Here is a 14151-nt window from a genome sequence, read left to right on the forward strand (position 1 = left end):
TGTTAAATGTCTTTTCTGCTTCAGGTTTCACCAAAAACATTAGCCGTGATTGGATGACTAGCATAGTGAACATAAGTATAAATGGAGTAGGGCAAGCATTCAGGGGCACTGAGGCACATACTACTGTTGTAGATGTGCGAGAAAATAATAAGGATTCTGGAGGTTTTTTCCTAGGAGGGATTGGTTTTAGTGGCTACCAGTAAATGTTATACGTTAGGGAACTGGACAATATGCTCTTTAGTATCCTGTGATTCTTATCATTAAAATGGTATTGACTTCATACACAGAGACATACACACGGCATGGTTCACATAGTTAACGATGGAAGCAATGGAAATACAATAGAGTGAGAAAAAAACTGTCTTCTAAACCCTGATCAGTAATAGTCAGTCTGATGTTGTTTTGGAAACAAAGAAGCATGCAAACTCAGGTGGAAAATTTTAAATACTCTAAGACATGCCATAAGTTTTGAAGTCTTAAGAAAAACCCAACCCAACTGATTTCTGATGTGAACAGAAGGAAACATCCCCCTTGCCTTCTCTAACAGGTTCTATATGTATTACCAGGAGGTGATAATTCAGGAGATATCTTTAATTCTAACAATTGGAAACAACCTGAGGGCTGCAAATATATTATTTTTGGAAACTGCATCCCTGTGTTATAAATAAATCCCATTAATTTATGGTCACATTACCAGCAGCTGAGGTGCACATTCAAATGCAGTTAGTGAACTGTTTCACCATAAATCAGGTCTTGGTTTGCAGCGTCAGTGGTTCTGTTGAAATGGATCATTTTAATGGTTAAAAAACATTTTAGAATATAGCTGCATTTTACAGTAATGATTATTGTTTTGTCTCTGATATTTACATGGCAAGGATTTATAAACCTTGTTAAATTTCCCAATGCATAAATAGTTTTTTAAAAAGATAAATTTTAATGAGACTTTTGTCAGAGAATAAAAATTCACTCTCAGAAAATTGTTTTCATACAGAATAAATAGCAGTTGTTATTCTGAATTATAACTATCATTACCATTACATTGCACACATCCAAGGCTTGTTGGCTTTTATCACATTTGAATGTTGCACCCACATGAACATAATTGTTCTCTAAGGCACTGCCTGTGGTAGGGCCAGTGTCAAAGTGCACTGTCATAGTGGCACTCTTCTTTTGGATCATACAATGGGACTGATCTGAGTCCCTGAGATCAATGGGAGTCTTGCCATTGACTTTAAAGAAAGCTGGATCAAGCCAAATGCCTATGTGAATGCAAGAAGAGCCCAGTTGTTGAGCCACTGTACACTTGTGACACAGTGAAGTGCGGATTTCTCCTGCCCAATGGTGCCAGCACCACTGGCCTGTACAGAATGGGTCCCCATTCTCTTCCACTGAGGGAAAGAGTCCAGCACTCTGGACTGAGAAGTCTCCCTGGGCATTAGAACTGACATTGTGCCCAGCCGATACACAGACACCAGTGGTAGGGAAAGGTTCATTATGCTCTTTTCTCTCTCACCTGAGAAAGGCTGGACTCATTCAACCCTAAAATGTTTTTGATTATTTAAAATTTGAAGCAAGTGGAATGACACTGGGCTCAGGGTTTCTTTTTCAGCTTTATTAATTATAAGATCACTGTGACCTTCTCTCTTGTAAACCTAATTTTGTATCATTTATTAAACACTGAAATCTACTTAAGTAAATTTTATTAGAATAGTTTAATTGTAGGATCATTTTCACTTCTGTCTTTTAGTCATATAAATCACGTTGTTTGATAATGTACCAACTATGCCTGTGCAATGATTTCCAAGAGGACCAGACCAATCTAGCAAAATCTGATTCTTCATTCATTTTTATGGATATTTCCTATGTTGTGCAACCATCATACCTGCTCTTACCTGTGGCCCTGGGATCAAGGGGTATAGAAAGCTGCCTATGCCACCCTCTCTTCAGGTGCATTGCACAAGCATACGTGAGGATCTGACCCACAGTAAACATTTGTCGCTCTTGTGAATTTTAACAAGGAATATGTTACTTTGTATGGATTGAATATTTTTAAAAATGTTTTGATTAGTCAGAATATATTAATGTAAGTATTATCATTTAATATATCTTTAAAGACAATTATTGATCAATCAATCAATTGATTTCATTCTTTGACAAAGGACCCAATCCAGTAATCTTTGCACATGCATTATAATCACTGAAGTTTCTAGTACTCCAGGAAGAAAGGTTCAGATCCACAGAAAAAAAAATGTATGCTTTAATGCCCTGGTCAGAAGATATTCTCTTTATTATGAATTATGAAGACATAGAAGAACCAATAGCCTTCTCATTTTGGTACTAAGATCTGCATTTAGCAAACTTCTCCCCAGCCAGTCCAATTAAAGGGAAAATAGTTATTTTTTATAAAAACTATTATCCTGTGAAGTCAATGTCAGCCTCATTCCTGCTTGATTTCCATTATCTTGCTTTCCATTATATTTTATTTTTGGCATCGTACAATGATGCCAAAAATAAAAAAAGGAAAGTTACAGAAATGTCTGCATGATATGACACAAAAAGTGCATATAAAAATTGTGCGGGTAAAAAGCATATCAGATTCTAGGGAAACAGCAAAAGGATTGGAACTTTGGTTTGGAATTTAGTGTGTTTAGCTAAAGTATACAAATATCTTAGAGGCTGACAATGTTATAAGAATTGTTGGGAGGGAGGGGGAAGAGTGCTTTTTGGTAATGAAATTTCTGTTATTTTCTTCTGGTCAGATAAGAAATGCTAGAGAAGTTCCTTTTTTTTGTATTAATTATGACACTTCAGAACCAGGAAATACAGAAGCAGATAAAAAACATGCTGCTTTTTTTTTTTTTCAAATAAAACCAGAATTTTATCTAGCTTGAGATAGCTTTGTGTCAGGTTTAGGTTGGTCCTTAATTTGTCTGAAACAGCTCACCTCTCCCATGTTTTATTTGTGTGTCTGTTTTTCATCAGTCATCTTATAAGAGTGTTTTGGTTATTTTTTTTATTTTATTTTATTTTATTTTATTTGCTTGATTGACTACATCCCATTTGCTGAAACTTGTTTGTAACAGATTCTGGTTTCTGCTTTTTGCTCTCCTTTATGACTGGGGATAATTCACAATAGCATGAGTTTCAACATGATATTGATCTACCTTCCATTTATACTTTGGCTCATGTTGCATTTCAGTAACAGTGAGGAGTTTGTCAGTGATCCAGTATTGATTTAAGGTATATTTTCTGTTGCCACAACACTTTATAACAAATTATCCTCTACTTGAAAATGTTCAGCCAGTATGGGTAAAAATGCATTCACATTATCAGATTCTCTAGTTTGTCATATGTTTGCTGAACAATCTTCTGTCAAAGGTGAACATTGCTTATAGAAAAGATACTGCCTTCTTCTGCTCCAATGATTCAGACTTCCAGTTAAATATCTTTAGTTCATATACACAGTTAAATGACATCTGGATCCAGTTTTGTCAGTTTTTATGCTAACTTGCAGCATTTACAGTGCCAAATCCACCTGACAGTGAAAGATGAGCAGTCATATACTTTGACATCCTGTTACTCAATTTGCATGCTGATAACTGATTTTCCAAGATTCATGACTAAGGACTGGATTTTGCATTAAACCCTTTTTGGAATATACAGGAGTTGTGCAGTGGTATTCTAGAGAGATCTAAAAGCTATGGAACAGCTTTGGTTTCATTTTAGGGAAAGATAATTAGGATATTTGCTTGTATGACAATCAGTAGCAATTATTATCCCAGAAAGCATTTTTTAATACTTCAGGGATTCAGTGCAAATTGTCAAGTTTTGGCCTCTATTTATGACTGCAGTTTTTACACATTATCATCTGAGGACACAAATAATAGACTTTACACACACAAAACTCATTTCTAGGCATTGATTAAATGCATATAAGATTTAAATATATAGATTCTATTATTTACATAGTGTTTGAGGCCAGAAGAGACCATTATAATGTATATAATTTATCCTGATAGCTGCATAACAAAGGTCTTAGATTTCATTCAGTGATTCCTACATCTAAACCAAATTGGGTTTGAGCTAGAGCATATATTTCACAAAGATATGCAGTCCTGAGTTAAAGATTCCATGGGATGGACAATTTAAGATATGTAAGTAAGTGATAGTATACAAAAATTGCACACACAAAGTTGTGCATGCATTAATTGAAAAAACTTGGCCCTTCTATCAAATGCTGGTGATAATGACTGACCTGGGTGAATGGGTCCACTGGGTAAGTGTGATGGATGCTAAGGAGCCCCACTCCAACCAGAAAGCAAGTGAGCATCTCTTACAGGAGCTTAATGTACAAGGCCTTGTGTTGTAGAAGTGATCCCTGTGGTGTTCCTTACGAAGTATTGCTCAAGCTATGATGCTGGACTCCTTGTGGAAATGCAACCCTATGAGAAATGAGAAGAAAAAAATTATTTTTTATCTCAAGACTTGCAGAAGCAAACCCCATCACTGAATATTCAGAATTCAGTGCAGATACCCAGATATTCAATAGAAAGATCCTCATGATAAACTCAAAGTGGAAATGACCCATCAAGAAAAAAACAACCAGACATTTTATCCACAGAGTTAAATATTCTTTCCCAAATGTACAATATTCTTTCCAATATCAGTCTTTTTTTTTAAATAAAACACACTTAAAAATATGTTTCAATTAGGAAGGCTAGACTACTTAAACTCTCCTTACAGGAGGAACTATGGAAAGCTATGAGAAACCCTGTGTTAAATTTCATATTACAGTCATTTAACTCTTTCTGTAATCAGCCCTGCGAAACCCCATCTGACTGCAATATAAGTATTCCTGAAGGCATCCAGGAAAGTTCCACAATTGACAGCCACCACCACCTCAAAACAAGAGGAGGTTCCAATCTGAAGGAGACCTACGGGGATAGGGCCAGAAATTGTTTCCAAGTCTGGTACATATGCCAGAGAGGAAGACTCAATGAGTTGCCTCCCTTTTTTATCCCTTGTCATGAGAGGGGATTGGAGTAATCCACGAATTGCTGAATAAACCAAGACCATGAGGCTTGAGATGGTTGGTTGTGTTGCTTGTGCTTGAAGTCAGCATTAAAAACCATTGGTTCTTTCCCAATGTTCACCCCTTCTCTACTGTCCTTGGTCTGCCTGTTGCTGTAGGAGGTTGAGTGCATATAGTCATATAAATGACCATACTGGATCAAACCAATAGCCCATCTAACCCAATATTCCCTGTCAGTTGTAGGTTTAGGGATACCCCGAGCATGGGGTTGCATCCTTGACCAATTTTGTTAATAGCGATTGATGGACTTGTCCTTCATGAACCCAGTCATACTTTTGGCCTTCACAATATCCCATGGCAATGGTTGACTTTGCACTGTGTGAAGGAGTAATTCCTTGTGTTTGCTTTAAACCTATTAATTTCATTGTGTGCCCACTATTCTTGTGTTATGTGAAGGTGCAAACAAACACTTCCCTATTTCTTTCTTCATACCATTCATGATATTACAGACCTCTATCATATCCCCCCTTAGTCATCTCTTTTCTAGGTTGGCCGGATGCAGTTTTTCTAATCTTTCCTCATATGGAAGTTGTTCCATACTCTTAAACATTTTCATTGCCCTTCTCCACACCTTTTCTAATTCTAAAATATCTAGTGCTCTTTGTTTGCCAACACCCTGAGTTGAGTTTTAATAGCTGGATTCATGTCTAAATATTATAATAATAACAGACAAATACAGTGGACAAACATTTACAAGCTGTTCTGATGCTCTAATTAAAATGAAGGGAAAGGAAGAACTCTGCTGGGATTCTGTGGAGGGCAACAACAAAATGGAATGGGCAATAAAACAATCATGTTACTCATTTTCCTTTACTTATAGGATTGCCACCTGTTCAGGATTTTCTTTCCCCTTAGTTTGAAGGCATTCCCACCACTCCCTAGTTGTATGGAGCAGGGGTGATTGTTGATTTGTTTGTTTTAAGTAAGGTATTTGGCTTTCCGCAATGCTGCTCTTATGGACTGACAGCAGAATTGAGTCTACCTCTGCTCCTTCTAATGTAGATTAATCTACTTCAGATTAGGGTGACCAGATAGCAAGTGTGAAAAAATTGGCTCAGGGGTGGGGGTGAGGTATCTATATAAGACAAAACGCTGAATATCAGAACTGTGCCTATAAAATTGGGACATCTGGTCACCCTACTTCATATGCAGTTGAGGTCTTTCAACTCTGGAGCTGACTGCTGTGGCGCATAATGTTTTTAATGTTAAAAAAAAATCTTCTCTTCAGAGAGAAAATTTCCATCCTCACCCCCACCCATCTAGAAAAATAAAATCTTCAAAGAGACCATCTTTCCTCAGAATGAAACATCATTCCCTCAGAAAAATCTGAAATGTAGAGCTATTTGAGGCTTCATTTTTCCAGCACGGTGGATTTCACTGTCCTTAAGAATGACTGGATAGTGATGACAATCATTGTCTGGTATAGTTAATCTTTGGCTAACCTGGAGAAATAGTGTCTTCTCAGAACAAATTACTGAGAGAGATTCTGGTTAATCTATTTTGTTACACTCAAGTATTATCACACCCCTTTGTAATCAAGTGACATGGCATTACGCAAATATTAACAAGGAGTCAGTGACACCTTAAAGACTAACAGATTTATTTGGGCATAAGCTTTCATGGGTAAAAAAACCTCACTTCTTCAGATGCAATCAATGCAACAGGGATTGATTTAGCGGGTCTAGTGAAGACCCACTAAAATTGATGACAGAGCAGTCTCGATCGACCCCGGTACTCCAGCTCTATGAGAAGGGTAAGGAAAATAGACTAGAGAGCATCTCCCATTGATGCAGCGCAGTGAAGACACCATGGTAAATTGACCTAAGCTACGTCGACTTCAGCTACATTATTCATGTAGCTGGAGTAGCATAACTTAGGTCGACGTAACCCCGTAGAGAAGACAAGCCCTAAGTGCCCCAAATGGATGGATAGTTAATACAATGGTGTACTGATTATACAAGTTATTCCTAAACAATTTGGACTATCTTGCTAACAAGAAAAAAATGCATTTGATTCCTTCAGTACTGTCTCCTTCAGCCCCTGCTCCTTTATAACAACATCCTTCTCAATGGAGAGGGAAAGCAATGGTGTTTTCCTCAGTGGATCACCAGGGGATATTTTTATAGTACTTATTGCAACATTGCTATGACTTGGTTATTTAATATTCTCATGCATATTTATCCCTTTCTAAAGATCATTTGATGAAAATTGCCTCTCACCTTAATTAAAGAGACCTTTCAGGATTTAAACTTGTACTAATAAATATTAATCTGCATCCCAACAGAAAATCAAAACTGTCATTTCATGTTTAATGTGTTTTTTTTCCCTTCCTCTAATTGTTATTTTGTAGACATTCTATAAATATTTTTTATTAACAGACTGATAGCACAGCCTTCAAGCAGACATCTAGATGTCTCTTCTGGCACCTCACACCCTCTTAGTTATGTAAACAACTCAGTCTCAGTTGTAACTTCTTAATTGTGTTCATTTGTAGACTATTAATGTTGTTTACATGTTTCTTCAAAAGGAAACAGTATTTAAATGAGGTGACAAAAATGGACTAAATTTGAACTTGCAAAGTAATCTTCTTGCTCCTTTGGTTCTTACCTAGAACCCAATTCTGGTAGGTGCTGTGTGCCTCCAGTGAATTCGGGATGTACTCTCTACTACACTGAGGTCAGAGGGTTTGAGGGCTCTCAGAACCTTGTAGGAGGGATTCAGTGTCTTGCAGGACTGAACTCTGAAAGCTCTCAGCAATAGGCTAGCTGCTGAAGAATAAATGTCTACACAACATATAAATGCAGCATTTGACATAATATATTCAAAACTAGTAAATATACACAGAAATCTTTTTCTCATTTGCTCTCCCTCCATCCTCCTCCTTTACATTTCATCTGATTTTTTTAAACCAAGAATATCACTCAAAGTGTTTCCATAATGATTTTATGTAATTTGAAAGGGACAAGTACAGGCCCACCCTACATAACCATAGAGGCCCAAATGTAGTGTAAATGCAGCCTCACTAGGAAAGATAGGCCACAAACCCCTGAGTATTGGAGAGTAAAAAAGTTCTATGTGATGGAAGATGGTGGAAAGTGTTACTGGACATCAGAAGCAGAGGGTTAAGTTAGTGGTAGATGCAGGCTGGGATAAGCCATTACTACCAGCAGCAGAAAGGCAACAGAGAAGTAAGCAGAGCCCTCTAGCCTGCACCGCATACTATCAGGGGACAGTAATTCCCAGAGGCTTAAGCACCTATGTGGGCCCCTCCAGCCAGGGCAACAGCAGCTGCTGTCTTTCATGGGCTGTCTTTCATGGGCAGCCTTTCAAAAACCCCTGTTGCCCCCATCAGAGCCCTCATGGGCCCCAGCACCAACAGGACAGGACATCACCAGGGCCACCAGCAGAGAGAACCCTCTGTGACATCTTCTCTTTTCATTAGCCACCTAGTTGGACCACTAAGTATTCATCCCCCACCAGGTACCTAAACTTATTTTCTTAGTCTCCTTCACCACCGTTCTCCTTCTACTCCTCCTTGCTTGTTCATATGTTACCCACTGATGAGTTTGTGTTACAGGTCCCCCTCTGTGCCAATCAACAGATATGAGTGGTTACTGTCCCAGCTTAGCTCCACAGCTCATGCTTTTAGCTCTGGAAGTCCCTGATTCAATGCCCAATGTATTGGCCATGAGGGTAGCCATCACATGTAGTTCCTCTTGCACCCTACCATGTCCTGCTTTCCCATTCCTCCCACCACATATGCTCTCCATAAAAATGCAAGTCGGTCATGGTTAATTACTTAGAAATTACATATATTATGTATATTATTTTAAACTGGAAAAAAGACAAAAAATCAGCAACTAGGAGACATATAGAGAAGGCATGAGAGACTGTGACCTTTCACATTTGAAACTCTTACAGGTTCTCTCTGTTTGGCTATGTACTTCTGTCTTCAACACACAGCTACCTGTTGCAGGGGGCTGGTGGAAAAGAGATGGCAAGAGAAATATGCAGTGTTTTTGTAGCAATGTTGCTCCCAGGATGTGAGAAAGATTAGGTGGGTGAACAATAGCTTTGGTTCAATAAAGATATTACCTTACACATCTTGTCTCTCTTACACAGAAGGGCTGAAGAAGAGGAAAAGGGATTGGTGGAAAGAGAAGAAGCAGCTAAAATCCTATAAAAGCCTTGAATCCTGTACCTATCATCACCTTGTTTGGCTTGCTTATATGTTGCAACCCTTTCCCTTTCGTCTTTCTAGATTACAATTTCTTTGGAGCAGGTCTGTATTTTCATACATGTTTAGAAAGCATTCAATACCTATTGGACACTTCCATACACTAATTTATAATTAAATAATCATCTTTGTGAGCTGCCATTTGCACTATAAGAACAAGAGAAAAAAAGAATAATGAGTTATGGCTGATGGGATAGAATTAAAGGAGATAAAGGAGGAAGAAAAGGATGGTGGAAAAAATCAGAAGACCAAAAGCCTCAAAGCAGATAAGGCCATGCATGATGCCAAGGCATCAACCCCCAGCCAGGCCACAAGGCTACTTTTGACATTTAAAGGCCAGAGATTATTTTTCTCCTCCTGTAACTACACAAAGAACAAAAACAAATACGACAGATATCCTGGACCTAATTATATGATTCAGCATACGTCACACTCTAGCAATAGGCTTATTGACCTAAGTGTATCTAAAGCTATCACAATATTAGGAGGGACTGCTTTAATCTAATGTATTATAGTAGATAATATTGTATCTAATAGTATAGGTGAGATTGGGAGCACTGCCCATTATTAAAGTTGCCTGACACTTTCCATTGTAAGATTTATCAGTTCCTTATAATTTTTCCAAACTTCAACCATTTGGGCTGAAATTTTTCATGCTGAGCATCTACCTCAGGTTGAATGTTTTGGGAAAGTTTCAACCAAAACAGATTAGCAATTTTCATAAATGAGGCTAGGGAAAATATGCTGTTTTTTCCATAATAAAAATGTATGGTGACCTTTTCTTTGAACTGCCCTACTGCCCTCTGGCATTGGAGCAGGGTCTTGACATTTGGCAAAGGAGTGGCCTTTGTGTCAGGGATTTGTCGTTTCTTGTCCATAAGAAAATCTATCAAAATTTGGCAAACTCATGTCTGAAAAAAAAATCACACAGTTTATACATTCTCAATAGAGACTTCTTAGATTTTAGCAGCTAAATACCCCAAAGATTCTGTTCACACTTGGCATGCTCCAGCCTAGAGCTGAGCAGAACTTTCCCTGCAATTGCAGGAGCAGCTCTGAACTGCTGCTCCTCACACCAGGACCAGCGCCAGTGTTTTTGGTGCCCTAGGCACACTGCCATTTCGCAGCCCCATGGGCTGCTCCCACAGCTCCGGTGGACCTGCCGCAGGCTTTCCTGAGGAGGGTCCACTGGTCCCACAGCTATGGTGGAGCTGCCGCAGGCATGCCTGCAGGAGGTCCACCGGAGCCGCGGGACCAGCGGACCCTCCACAGGAACGCCTGCGGCAGGTCAACCGGAGCCGCCTGTGGCCCCTTCGGCAAAATGCCACCCCCCAATAATCCTGGCGTCCTAGGCGATTGCCTAGGTCGCCTAAATGGAAGCGCAGGCCCTGCCTCACACATAGTTGTTCCAGGCACTGTGGAGGAGGAAGCAGCCTAATTTCAATGCAGAGGGCACAAGAGCCAGACCTATGGGGTGAGGAAAGCTGAAGAGAGATGGGGGCCTGGGACTGAGAACCAAAGGGGGGGGATTGTGATGGTCTTGGCAATGAGACTGGGAGCAGCAGAGGAAAATGGGGGAGGGAGCAGGAAGAGCCAAGGGAGACTGGGACTGACTGGGTAAGGAGACTGAGAACCAATTAGGTGGAAGGAAAGAAATTGAAGTGGGAAGGAAGACAGATCTCATGAGAAGCTGGGGTACATGGGGAGAAATGGGACTGGCAGGGCAAAGAGATTGGGACAAGGAGCCTGGAGAGAGGGATTATGACTGGGACCCAGTGAAGATGGAGAATGTGGGTGGAGGGGGCAACTGGAGGGATGGTTTAAGTGAGAGAAAATGAGGAGCTGGGGGAGTTGGGAAAATAGGAGCATCTGGATAAGAAGACTGGGACTGGGGGGAGACTGATTATGGAGGATCCACAGGGATGAGACTAGGGCTTGCTGGGAAAGAAGACCAAGATTGGGGAGAGAAGAATGAGAAGTAGAGATAAGCACTGTCTAGGTGAACAGAATGGAACTGAGATGAGGAGCCAATGATCAGAAGAATGCCAAGTCTGGCACAAGGAGAGGTTGAAGGAGAAAGGGCAGAAAGGAGTCACACTTGCAGGGGAGGGGGTCTCCCTTTTCACTTTGCTTTTTAAAAAACTTAAGAAATTACACACACACACACACACGCACACACACAAGTTGCAAAATCTAACAGAAAGGAACTGCCAGAATAAGACTGTCTGATCCTTAATTTAGTCACCTTGTGCAAAAGCATGATATACAATATTTAATCACAGGATATTAATGCTGGTTTTCCTCATGTGTGTGTTTGTTTGGAGATCCTTTCTGCCAAGCACAAGGTGAATTTGGCCTCATATTTGAGTCAGTGAATTCACTGTTAGTCTTGTAATGTAAATATAGGTAGAAAATATGTTTTATAAAACTAGAGATAACCACAGGGCTCAAACTGGGTGGGTATTTAAGCATGCAGCTCTGAGCCAGACACCTTTTTGCTGCATTGTATCATGGTTCCCACCATCACAAGCAGCATGACAGTTCTGAAGTGCAGATGCTTAAGACTAGGCATGCAGCTTCCCAGCACTTTGCCACCAGCCAGCAGAAGGGACACAGCCAGAGCCACTCACTAGGAGCTGCCACTGCCGAAGAGAATGGCTACCATGGTCCTTTCTTTACCCATGGTGCAAGTGGTGCAAGAAGAGCTGCCAAAAGAATGATCAGGAGTAGCAAGTCTTACTTAGCAAGGAGGAACACAGAAGCCCCAGCAAGGAGTAAACAGAGAGCTTGTAAAAATGGGTGGGAGCATCCTCGTGAATTCAGAGCCTCCAGTTAGACCAGAAATACCACAAGTCAAATGTTTTTATGTGGTTTCTTGGCGCACTTCTTTCCAGTTTTGGCCAGAACCAAAAAAGCACATGAAAAACAAAACCAACCAAACAATGGGAAAATATTAGCTGATCTCTTTAGAACATCAAGAATGGTTCAATTATGGCTCAATTAAAGTGTTTAGTAATCCCATATGATTCCATATAGGAAGCCCCTGAAAGGCTTCAATTGATTTTGGATCAGGCTTTGTGGTAGCCGACCAGAAGCAGGCTCTGTCTATATTTGGATTGGAGAACTGTAAGGAAGACCTAAATACTGAAGCAAATAGGTCTGGTGATATAGTGACATGCTATCCTCTGGATCAAGACTGAACCTGTGTTCTACTATAGCATGAGAGCTACTGTCTTGCCGGATATGCCATCTTATAGATGAGATGTAAAACCAAGTCTTTATTAATTGTAGCTGTTAACGGAACCACACTACTTTAAAAAAAAAAGTAGGATATTAGTTAACTCAGGTGTGCTTATCTAAATTATACCTTATCTGTGATTGTATAGTGCCCAGCACAATCATGACTGGGACTTTTGGGTGCTACCATAATAATTCACTTGAAGTATAGGAATCTCTTGCAGGATAGGCAGGAAACTATTGCTCCAGACAGTCTAGTTCCCAGATCACATTTTTCTGAAATTTAATCCAGACATCACTACAAATTTTCAGATTTCTTGGCTACACCTTCCTGGTTATGTTCATGAGTAATTAGAGGGTCAGATCTGAAAATATTTGCACTGTGGGGGGATCAGCAGATACCCACAAGTTCTAAGACAGCAACGCTTTGACAGATTCATTAGCACATCTTTACTAGGAATATTTTTAAAGATCAAGAGGACATTGCTGTTTTAAGGAGCAGGCACCTCTAGCTATCTCTCAAAGAGCAGAACAGAGCAGTGGATAATTGATGTATGCTTGAGAGCATGATGTGCAGACAGAATGATTTATTAGCAATTAAAACAAAGGAGAAGACAGTGAACTCAACCGTTGTGGTACAAAGTTTGCAAAAACCAAAATAAAACAAACCAAACCCAAAACCACATTAAGCACTCAATTAGGCTTGAATAAAGACTAGGAGTGGATGGGTCATTACACAAAGTAAAACTATTTCCCTATGCTAATTTTTCCCCTACTGTTACTCCCACCTTCTTGTCAACTATTGGAAATGGGCCATCTTGATTATCACTGCAAACGTTTTTTCTCCTGCTGATGATAGCTGACCTTAATTGATTAGTCTCGTTATAGCCGGTATGGCAACTCCCATTTTTTCATGTTCTGTGTGTATATATATCTTCTTGCTGTATTTTCCACTGCATGCATCTGAAGTGGGTTCTAGCTCATGAAAGTTTATGCTGAAATAAATGTGTTAGTCTCTAAGGTGCCGCAAGTATTCCTCATTCTTTTTGCTGATACAGACTAACATGGCTACCACTCTGAAACCTGTCAAATTTTTTTTCTCTCCCAGCCTGAAAAACATTTGCCTTACAGCTATAACAAGTAAGACCAGCCATAGGAATGCTCAGATTATGTTGTTCAAGACATGGGTAATTTTAAGAAATGTTTCCTCTCTCAAACCCACAACAGACCTTGTGCTGGGACACTATGTGTCCTGTTGTTCCCTCTAACCACTCAGTGACAGATTTGAAGTGGCAATTTTGCAACAAAAAGACTTCAAAAACAGACTCCAAAGAGAGACTGCTGAACTCAAATTAATATGCAAATGAGATACAATTAACTTAGGTTGAAACAGAGACTGGGAATGGTTGGGTCATTACACTAATTGAATCTATTTCCCTATGTTAAGTTCTCCTCACACTTTCTATGGGTCATCTCAATTATCACTTCAAAGGTTTTTTGTTATTTTTTTTCCCTCCTGCTGACAATAGCTCATCTCAATTGATTGGACTCTTCCAGTTGGTATGCATACTTCCACCTTTTCATG

At 39.6% G+C, this 14151-nt stretch overlaps 1 protein-coding gene across 1 annotated transcript in view; it reads right to left on the reverse strand.

Moving 5' to 3' along the window:
• Positions 1-14151, reverse strand: part of LRRC2 (leucine rich repeat containing 2) — an 865563-nt gene that overhangs the window by 627906 nt on the left and 223506 nt on the right. The window lies entirely within an intron of this gene.

The sequence above is a fragment of the Gopherus flavomarginatus genome, chromosome 3 (assembly GCF_025201925.1).
Source record: "Gopherus flavomarginatus isolate rGopFla2 chromosome 3, rGopFla2.mat.asm, whole genome shotgun sequence".
Taxonomy (NCBI): domain Eukaryota; kingdom Metazoa; phylum Chordata; order Testudines; family Testudinidae; genus Gopherus; species Gopherus flavomarginatus.